Source organism: Ornithorhynchus anatinus, chromosome 10, assembly GCF_004115215.2.
Source record: "Ornithorhynchus anatinus isolate Pmale09 chromosome 10, mOrnAna1.pri.v4, whole genome shotgun sequence".
NCBI classification, from domain to species: Eukaryota; Metazoa; Chordata; class Mammalia; order Monotremata; family Ornithorhynchidae; genus Ornithorhynchus; species Ornithorhynchus anatinus.
Window position 1 is genome coordinate 21,634,062 of NC_041737.1, and position 9,907 is coordinate 21,643,968.

Consider the following 9,907-nt stretch of genomic DNA (forward strand, 5'->3'; position numbering starts at 1 on the left):
GTTGTACTGCTTGTTGAGCAATTACTACATGGAGAGTAATAATAGTGTTGGTATTCATTAAGCACTATGTTCCAAGCATTGTTCTAAGCACTGGGGTGGATACAGGGTAATCAGGTTGTCCCACACGAGGCTCACCATCTTAATCTACATTTTACAGATGAGGTAATTGGGGCCCAGAGAAGTTGTGACTTGCCCAAAGTCACACAGCTGACAGATGGCAGAGCCGGGATTAGAACCCGTGACCTCTGACTCCTAAACCTGTGCTCTTTCCACTAAGCCCTGTGCAGTAATAAATGCTGGGGTAGCTACAAGGTAAACAATCAGAGGGCTCACAAACTAAGTAGGAAGGAGAATGGTATTGCATTCGCCATTTTACAGATAAGGAAACTGATGCATGGAGAAGTTAAGTGACTTATGGGCAAATAGCATGAAGAGGCAGACCTGGGTTTGAAACCCAGTGACACCCAGGCTTATGATCTTCAATGTGGTATACATACTGAATGTAAAAGTTATTTAATTAGAACCAATCATATCCAATTATTTGTTATTGCATTTCAAGACCAATAAAATTATGTCTGTATAGCCCTTGAAAAAAAGATAGAATTCTCTGTAAATGAACTACATATATCCTAGCGGTCTAACTTTAAGGTAACTCTGAACAGAGCATACTCTTGTTTAATATTGAAAAAATAGATATGCAAAATATGCATATTGGTAAAGTTAAACAGTCCTCTGACATAGGACACAAATGGTTCTTAAATGGAGGTGAATAAACACCTCTAAGTTAGAATAACCTTGTGTTACAAATAGTTAATTGGTTCCTGAATAGAGACCTGATAATCAAAATTATAAATTATTAATCTAACTACAGAAATTGTCTTGCTGCCTCTAGCATCTCCCCCTTCCAATCCATTCATGCATACATCTTCATGAAGTGTCACTCAGATTACATCTCACCTCAAAACCCTCCAGCAGCTTCCCGTGTATCTTGGCATCACATAAGATACCCTCACCATTAACTGTCCATCACCTCACCTCTCTGCTTTGTTAATTTCCCCAGCTTGTTCTTTTCAATCCTCCTATACTAATTTTCTATCTATACCTTATTCTTGAGTTTCCTGACCATCACACTGCACACTCTTGCCCTAACTTGAAACTCCCTCCCTTGACCCCGAGCTTTCACATTTAAAGCTTTTTTAAAAATCGCAACTCTTCCAGCAATCCTCTCAATTTCCAGCCATTTAAACCACACAAATAGCCTTTTCTACACCATAAAGAACTTAATTCTCCCCATTCTCAGAATTATTCTGTGTAAATTTATAAAATATTGCATTCATCTTCACCATTCTATTTGTAAACATTTTCTTGCTTATAACCATATTGCTTAATACAGTGCAGGCAACTACATAGTAACCACTTCAATGCCACAACCTTTATTATGCCTCCCACATCAGTATTTAAAAACATAGCACTTGTTTTTCACTTCCCAAGCATGTAGTACAGTTTATTGCCCTAAATCAACACTCAAATACTCCAATTACTACATCTAAAAAATAAAAGCATATGCTTATGCTAGATGGGGTACTTTTTGAGTAATTATTAATGTTAGGAACATTTGCTCAAATTGAAATACCAGAAGCAGTTATTCTAGCTGCCTTTTCTGCATCTAAACCCCAGGAGCCTTTCACAGGAAGACAGGCAATATGTAGACTTTTTTTCACATTCATTTTGCTTCTAATCCTCAAATCACTTTTATTTTTGTTAAAGACCAGCAGGCACTTAGTCATAATACCATGAAATATTTTTTAGCAAGGTTATTACAAAGCAGTGATGAGGTAACAACATGAAAGCAATTCCACAATAATGATATAGGTGCCACATGCATGCCCTCACCAATTAAATGGCCTAATAAAGCAAATGAAAATTTTGAGGTCCACATTTCACTTAGTAAAGCATCTGCCCAAGCCACTTGATGATAGGGTTCATGTTTACTCTGCACTCTGAAAACCCCATGGTGTCCAGAACAGTGCTAAGCGCCATTTTCTCAATAAATGTTAATTAAGTGTTAAAAATAGACTTCAAGAACATTTTCTCAAAATATGCAGAGCACTTTAAAAATGCATTATTGGTTGCATTACGCTAAATAAAAGAGTAAGAGGGTGCATGGTCTGTCATATGCAGCAAAAAGTAATGTTTTTACATGAGACCATACGACCAGTTTCAATATATTTCATATGCAGTTACAATACAAAAGTGTATAAAAAAATAAGCAAAAGAAGTTAGTTTAGCTGACACTGAATTGTGAGTGCAATTTAGTAATTTTAGTAAATATGGATAAGATGAAAATTTGAGAGCAAGCTAACAATTTCAAGGAACTGTGAATAAAGATGCTTTTTAAGCTGCCCTCCTAAGTGCAATCATCAACCAGCCCAGTTTCTAATCACCTTACATTAGTTACAAAAATAAACATTTTAATCTCAGCACGGAACACCATTCATTAAACCAACTCAAGTCAATCTGAATTGACAATTCAGTTTCATAAGTTGCTTTTTTTGATCAAAACATTTACAATAGAATTACAGTGAGAACAAGTTAACCATAAATCATACTCTTTTCAAAGGGATCATTTTTTCTTTTTACAATGTGATGAATAATTTCTAGAATTAAGATGCAAAAAGAAAGATTATAGACTGATAGTTAAACAACATGATTAAGACTAGGACTGGAGTCAGCAAATCTGTGTCCAAATTCCAGCCCCATTACTTGTTTTCTGGGTGACCTGGAGCTAGCCATGTCACATCTGTGCCTAAGTCTCCTCAGCTATAAATAGGTTAAATGCCACCTGGTCTCAATCCTATTAGATGGTAAAGCCTATGTGGAGCTGGTATCATGCCCAAACTGATTAACTGATTAACCACAGTGATTAGCATGATGTTTGGCATCCCATGATTACTACAATTATTATCATTGCTGTTAAAGGAATTGTAATTAAAGAATGGAAGGATTATGTGTATAAATTGTCCTTAATTTAAAAATAGTGACCAACTCTTCTCTGCTCCACTTAAAATAGAACTAATGTAAGCAGACAGAGCAGATCCATCACATGAGTGTTTTTTGGTGTGTTTTTTTTTAATCTGGCCAATGAAGGACTTTGGACAGTGATGGCTTGTTAGACACTGAAATGAGAATCAGCATGGTATTGTGGATAGAGCATAGACTGGGATTCAGAAGGTCATGGGTTCTAATTTTAGTTCTGCCACTTGTCTGTGATTTAAGCAAGTCACTTCACTTCTCTGGGCCTCAGCTGCCCCATCTGTAAAATGTGGATTGAGACGCTAAGCCCCATGTGAGACAGGGACTGTGTATAACCCTATTTGCTTGTATCCACCCCAGTGCTTAATACAGTGTCCAGCACAGGAAGCACTTAAATATCACAAATTGTTGTTTAATTATTTTCAAATGGACTTATTATGGGGCATTGTGGTATCTCTCAAGAAGAAATTTCAAACAGAAGAGATTCTCATCCAGCAGGGTGCAATAGGCAGGCAATGGTTAGATTATATAACTTTCCAAAGCCTCTTTTATCCCTTCAATTCCCAAAACATTAGGCAGTGATAAAATCATAGGGAAAGTGGAAAGAGCATGGATCTGGGAGCTAAGAGAACTGGGATTTAGTTCCACTTCTGCTACTAGACTACTGTGTGACCTTAGGAAATGCACTTTTCCTCTTGGTGTCTCACATACAATGCGTGAATAATACAACACCTTCCGCATAGGGATATTGCATGGATAAGTGATGGTTGACATGAGAGTACTTTGGAAAATAAAAATCACTAAACCAAGTCAAAGCATGTTAAATAGGATAAAAAAAGTATAGCAACCTAGGCTTTGTAACTATAAAAAATTGATCCCTTGAGTAATAGACTAAATGGCAGTAAAGATAGAAACATAACTGTTATGGATATTATCAACAAATCAGCAAAGCTTCAGGGTGCACTCAGTCTTACCTAACTGCAAGAACTAAATGGGAGTAAATATATACAGATTTTCCTAGAACAAGTTATGGATTACTACAAGGGTACAATTAGTAATCTTCCCCCTCAAACAGTGCCCTCTCACAGTCATTTTTTGATCCAATCTTATCCTGCCATTGAACAAAAGATGACATTTCCACATACTGTTGAAACTTGGCAAAGTTCATAATTACAGAAAAGTTTGAGACCACATTCAAAACCATGCTCTATTTTGAAAGTTAAACAAACATCTCTATTTTAATGTTCAATTTATCAAAATCAATAGCAAATTAGTAACTTTTAGAATACATGTTTTTGGTCTTTTCTTTAAAGACTAGATTTAAAAAAATAAAATAGGCTCTATGAAATATGGCTTATACCATCTGGTTACAACTTGATCATCCAGAAAACATGCCTTGTTCATTTCATTTCCATTTAGAAATTCTAAGACTTCACTTTTACTCTGCCTAGAGTAAAAAACTGACAGAGTGGAGAGTGGTAAGTTACAATTTACTACACACCAAGTGGCAAAAGCTGCAGAGCTATATACAGTTCTTTATTACTTCTGGTTTTCATAAAAGATCTTTTCAACAAATCCTTAACTCTGATATTTATCTTCATAAATTCTGATCAGGTTATTAGCTTACCTAGACTTGACTAAAAACATGGATGTTCTTTCCTATTTCATTTGAGGGAAAAAAAAAGCATTCTTAACCCTCCCTTTATTTTCTCAAAATGGAGGTTATATAGACCTATTACAGAACCAGGTGTTTCCAGTTGCTTTTTTCTCCCCCTGGTTCAGTACATATAAAAGTATAGCATACCCTGGAACTTGTAAATTTCGGTGGTGTAATACAGCTGATTCCAACATTAAACAATTTGGGATGATCTTCCTAACTTTTAAAAGTGTGGAACTTTTAATCTGAATCACCACTATTAGGACGAAGGATTTGATAGCATATGCATCTTGTTAGAAACAAAATTAACTCAACATACCTGCCTAAATTGAGGTTTTGTTTTAAACATAGAGGTTTTTGACTTCAGAAGTGCACATCCATTCACCCTAAAGAACATAATGTAATTTAGCTTTTAGCATTTCTACTGCCTACTTTATATACAATGAAATATATTAAACCCATTGCCTCCCAGTTGTCTCATACCCCCTGAGATTTCATATTGTGGAATATATGACTATTTTGGCACATAGTTCTAGTTATAAAAAATCAACCTCAGAGTAAAAGGAGCCAGGACAGAGTCTCAGACAAGATAACACCCTTTTTAAAGAACTTGGGAACCAGGCAAGATATGTGGTGCTACTTTCAGCCTCTTACCAGCCCAGCAAGTCACACTAGTGGCTCACCCCTCATCCCGGAGCTTTACCTTCCTGAAAGATGATCTCTCCTCTGCTGTTAAACTCTGAGAAAAGGCAGGGGAAAGGAAAGAGTTCACTTTTGAGCTGCAGGTCAATGCATTCTTCTGGAAGCTGCTAATACAAGTGGGGTGAGAACAGGAGTGAACTATCAACTTTGGGATGGTAAGGGCAGGAAGAAGAAGTGGGCAGTGGTTGGGAGGAAAGAACATTTCAAAGGAGGGGAGAGACATGAAATTCATGCAACCTAAAACATATCAATGGTATTCCAGGGACACTGAATGTTTAGTGTCCAGCTTCCTGCCTGACACTACCCATCTCATAATCTTCAACTGGAAACAACATCTGAGAGACAGAGACAGACAGAAAGAGAAGCACACTAGCTCTGATAGTTTAAGCCAGCAGTTCCATAATCTGGACTGGAGTAGTGAGACACCCTAAGGGGATCAAACACTATCTCACTCTCTACCACCCATCCCTACTAGCCATCAACTACTGTTAAGAGTGTAACATTACCAGAGTCTATTCTCTCTCTCCTTTCTTGCATATTTATCCTTCTCCATTTGTATTATAAATCTCCTGTATGTTTGTAACTGACTGAATCAACGGCTATGTATTTTTCCAGCAACTCTAAGCACTTAGACATATTACTGGTTGATTGTCTAGATTAACTACTCTAGATTAGCAGGTTTCACCTTTTTCTTATTAGTTCTTTGATTATGTATCTTGTGGAACTGAGAAAAATTAATACATCCACATACATTCATTCATTCATTCAATAGTATTTATTGAGCGCTTACTATGTGCAGAGCACTGTACTAAGCGCTTGGGATGAACAAGTCAGCAACAGATAGAGACAGTCCCTGCCGTTTGACGGGCTTACAGTCTAATCGGGGGAGATGGACAGACAAGAACAATGGCAATAGAGTCAAGGGGAAGAACATCTCGTAAAAACAATGGCAACTAAATAGAATCAAGGCGATGTACAATTAACAAAATAAATAGGGTAATGAAAATGTATACAGTTGAGCGGACGAGTACAGTGCTGTGGGGATGGGAAAGGAGAGGTGGAGGAGCAGAGGGAAAGGGGGAAAAAGAGGGTTTAGCTGCGGGGTGGCAGAGGGAGTAGAGGGAGAAGAGGAGCTCAGTCTGGGAAGGCCTCTTGGAGGAGGTGAGTTTTAAGTAGGGTTTTGAAGAGGGAAAGAGAATCAGTTTGGCGGAGGTGAGGAGGGAGGGCGTTCCAGGACCGCGGGAGGACGTGACCCAGGGGTCGACGGCAGGATAGGCGAGACCGAGGGACGGTGAGGAGGTGGGCGGCAGAGGAGCAGAGCGTGCGGGGTGGGTGGTAGAAAGAGAGAAGGGAGGAGAGGTAGGAAGGGGCAAGGTGATGGAGAGCCTTGAAGCCTAGAGTGAGGAGTTTTTGTTTGGAGCGGAGGTTGATAGGCAACCACTGGAGTTGTTTAAGAAGAGGAGTGACATGCCCAGATAGTTTCTGCAGGAAGATGAGCCGGGCAGCGGAGTGAAGAATAGACTGGAGCGGGGCAAGAGAGGAGGAAGGGAGATCAGAGAGAAGGCTGACACAGTAGTCTAGCCGGGATATAACGAGAGCCTGTAACAGTAAGGTAGCCGTTTGGGTGGAGAGGAAAGGGCGGATCTTGGTGATATTGTAGAGGTGAAATCGGCAGGTCTTGGTAACGGATAGGATGTGTGGGGTGAACGAGAGGGACGAGTCAAGGATGACACCAAGATTGCAGGCCTGAGAGACGGGAAGGATGGTCGTGCCATCCACGGTGATAGAGAAGTCTGGGAGAGGACCGGGTTTGGGAGGGAAGATGAGGAGCTCAGTCTTGCTCATGTTGAGTTTTAGGTAGCGGGCCGACATCCAGTTGGAGACGTGCTGGAGGCAGGAGGAGATGCGAGCCTGAAGGGAGGGGGAGAGGACAGGGGTGGAGATGTAGATCTGCGTGTCATCTGCGTAGAGATGGTAGTCAAAGCCATGAGAGCGAATGAGTTCACCGAGGGAGTGAGTGTAAATGGAGAACAGAAGAGGGCCAAGAACTGACCCTTGAGGAACTCCAACAGTTAAAGGATGGGAGGGGGAGGAGGCTCCAGCGAAGGAGACCGAGAATGACCGGCCAGAGAGGTAAGAGAAGAACCAGGAGAGGACAGAGTCCGTGAAGCCAAGGTGAGATAAGGTATGGAGGAGGAGGGGATGGTCGACAGTGTCAAAGGCAGCAGAGAGGTCAAGGAGGATTAGAATGGAGTAGGAGCCATTGGATTTGGCAAGAAGGAGGTCATGGGTGACCTTAGAGAGAGCAGTCTCGGTAGAGTGAAGGGGACGGAAGCCAGATTGGAAGGGGTCTAGGAGAGAATGGGAGTTAAGGAATTCTAAGCATCGATTGTAGACGACTCATTCTAGGATTTTGGAAAGGAAGGGTAGTAGGGAGATAGGGCGATAACTGGAGGTGGAAGTGGGGTCAAGAGCGGGTTTTTTTAGGATGGGGGAGACGTGGGCATGTTTGAAGGTCCTGTTCCCTTATTTCAGAACATATACATATATGTATATACATATACAGAACATATACATATACATATACATATACAGATACATATACATATAACAGAACATATACAGAACATATACCCTGTTCCCTTATTTCAGTAGCATGCCTATAGATCCCATTGACATCATATGTATAGTATCAATATTACTATCTTTTGTGGTGGTCCATGATGAGTCATAAGACAATAGCCGTAACAGGCTTGGGATGCCGGCTTTTTCTTTAAGACATCATTTTAAAAGGCAGCATGGTGTAGTGCATAAAGCATGGGCCTAAGTGTCAAAAAGGTCATGTGTTCTAATTCTGACTACCACCTGACTGTGTGGCCTTGGGCAAGTCACTTCACTTTTCTAGGCCTTAGTTCCCTCATCTGTAAAATGGGTGTTTAGACTGCAGACCACATAGTACAGGAACTGTGTCCAGCCCGATTTCCTTGTATCCACCTTAGTACTTAATAAAGTGCTCAGCACATAGTAAGCACTTACGTGCCTTATCTAGAGAAGCAGCGTGGCTCAGTGGACAGAGCACGGGCTTGGGAGTCAGAGATCATGGGTTCGAATCCTGACTCTGCCACTTGTCAGCTGTGTGACTGTGGGCAAGTCACTTCAGTTCTCTGTGCCTCAGTTCCCTCATCTGTAAAATGGGGATTAAGACTGTGAGCCCCACTTGGGACAACCTGATTACCCTGTATCTACCCCAGCGCTTAGAACAGTGCTCTGCACATAGTAAGCGCTTAACAAATACCAACATTATTATAGAAGCAGCGTTGCGCAGTGGAAAGAGCACGGGCCCTGGAGTCAGGGCTCATGAGTTAGAATCCCAGCTCTGCCACTTGTCAGCTGTGTGACTGTGGGCAAGTCACTTAACTTCTCTGTGCCTCAGTTCCCTCATCTGTAAAATGGGGATTAAGACTGTGAGCCCCACGTGGGACAACCTGATTCCCTTGTGTCTACCCCAGCGCTTAGAACAGTGCTCGGCACATAGTAAGCGCTTAACAAATACCAACATTATTATCTGGGTAGCGAAGCTCCTTGGTATTAATAGGCAGCTTTGTTTGACTCAATTGCATAAGGTAAAGAAGTTTTTCCTACAATCTAAGACACATAAACACTACTCCCCCCAAATCAACTAATAACCACTGCCCTAGTATTTACATATTGGGAGAGCTGTAAATAACTAATTTGGTGTGGCATGCCCAACTGCAAAGACTTTCAACAATTTTGCTTATGACAACCTTTCAAATCTCAGGACTAGAGTTCCCAACTTTCTTCCTCACCAACGCCTACCTGAACACTAGGCAGCACATGTACTAAAATTGGAATGATACAGAGAAGATTACCATGACTGCTTTGCAAGGATGACACGCAAGTTCATGAAGTGTTCCATATTTTACTCCAAGAGGACTTCCCTTACCTCCTCTTCTCCCTCCCTTCTGTGTTACCCTGACTTGCTCCATTAATTCATGTCCTCCATCCAGCCCCACAGCAGTTATGTACACAACTAATTCATTTGTATGAATGTCTGTGCTGTAGACTGTAAGTTCATGGTGGGCAGGGAATGTGTCTTTTTATTCTTGTAAGTGCTCAGTAGAGTGCTCTGCAAAGAGTCAGTGTTCAGTAAACATGATTGAATGAATCAATTTCAGAGAAAAATCCATGAAGTCCCTGAGTTAACATCCACTCTTCGCAGTGGAAAATACCTTGCATCTGCATCAGCCGCAGAGTAAACAGCGAAGAAGAGATAAATGGAAGCATTGGAGCATTTCCTCAAACCTTAGGGCTAAATATTCATAACTATTGGCTCTTAGAGTTTCCAATCTGAACTCCAGAAATCATAAAAGGTCAAAAAAAGTCAACTATCAACATTTTTGCAGAATTCCACAACTACTTCTGCTAGTTTCTTCTGGTTATTTTAAAATTATTTAATTCCTGGAATCTAGTCTCTTCTGAAAGGCTATTTATTCC

General features: G+C 40.5%; 1 non-coding gene across 1 annotated transcript; it reads left to right on the forward strand.

The window, feature by feature from the left end:
* The first annotated feature begins 9,231 nt into the window (after positions 1 to 9,231).
* LOC114814806 lies at positions 9,232 to 9,335 on the forward strand. The gene has a single exon (XR_003762603.1). It is a non-coding gene; the product is annotated as a U6 spliceosomal RNA (small nuclear RNA).
* The last annotated feature ends 572 nt before the right edge of the window (positions 9,336 to 9,907 follow it).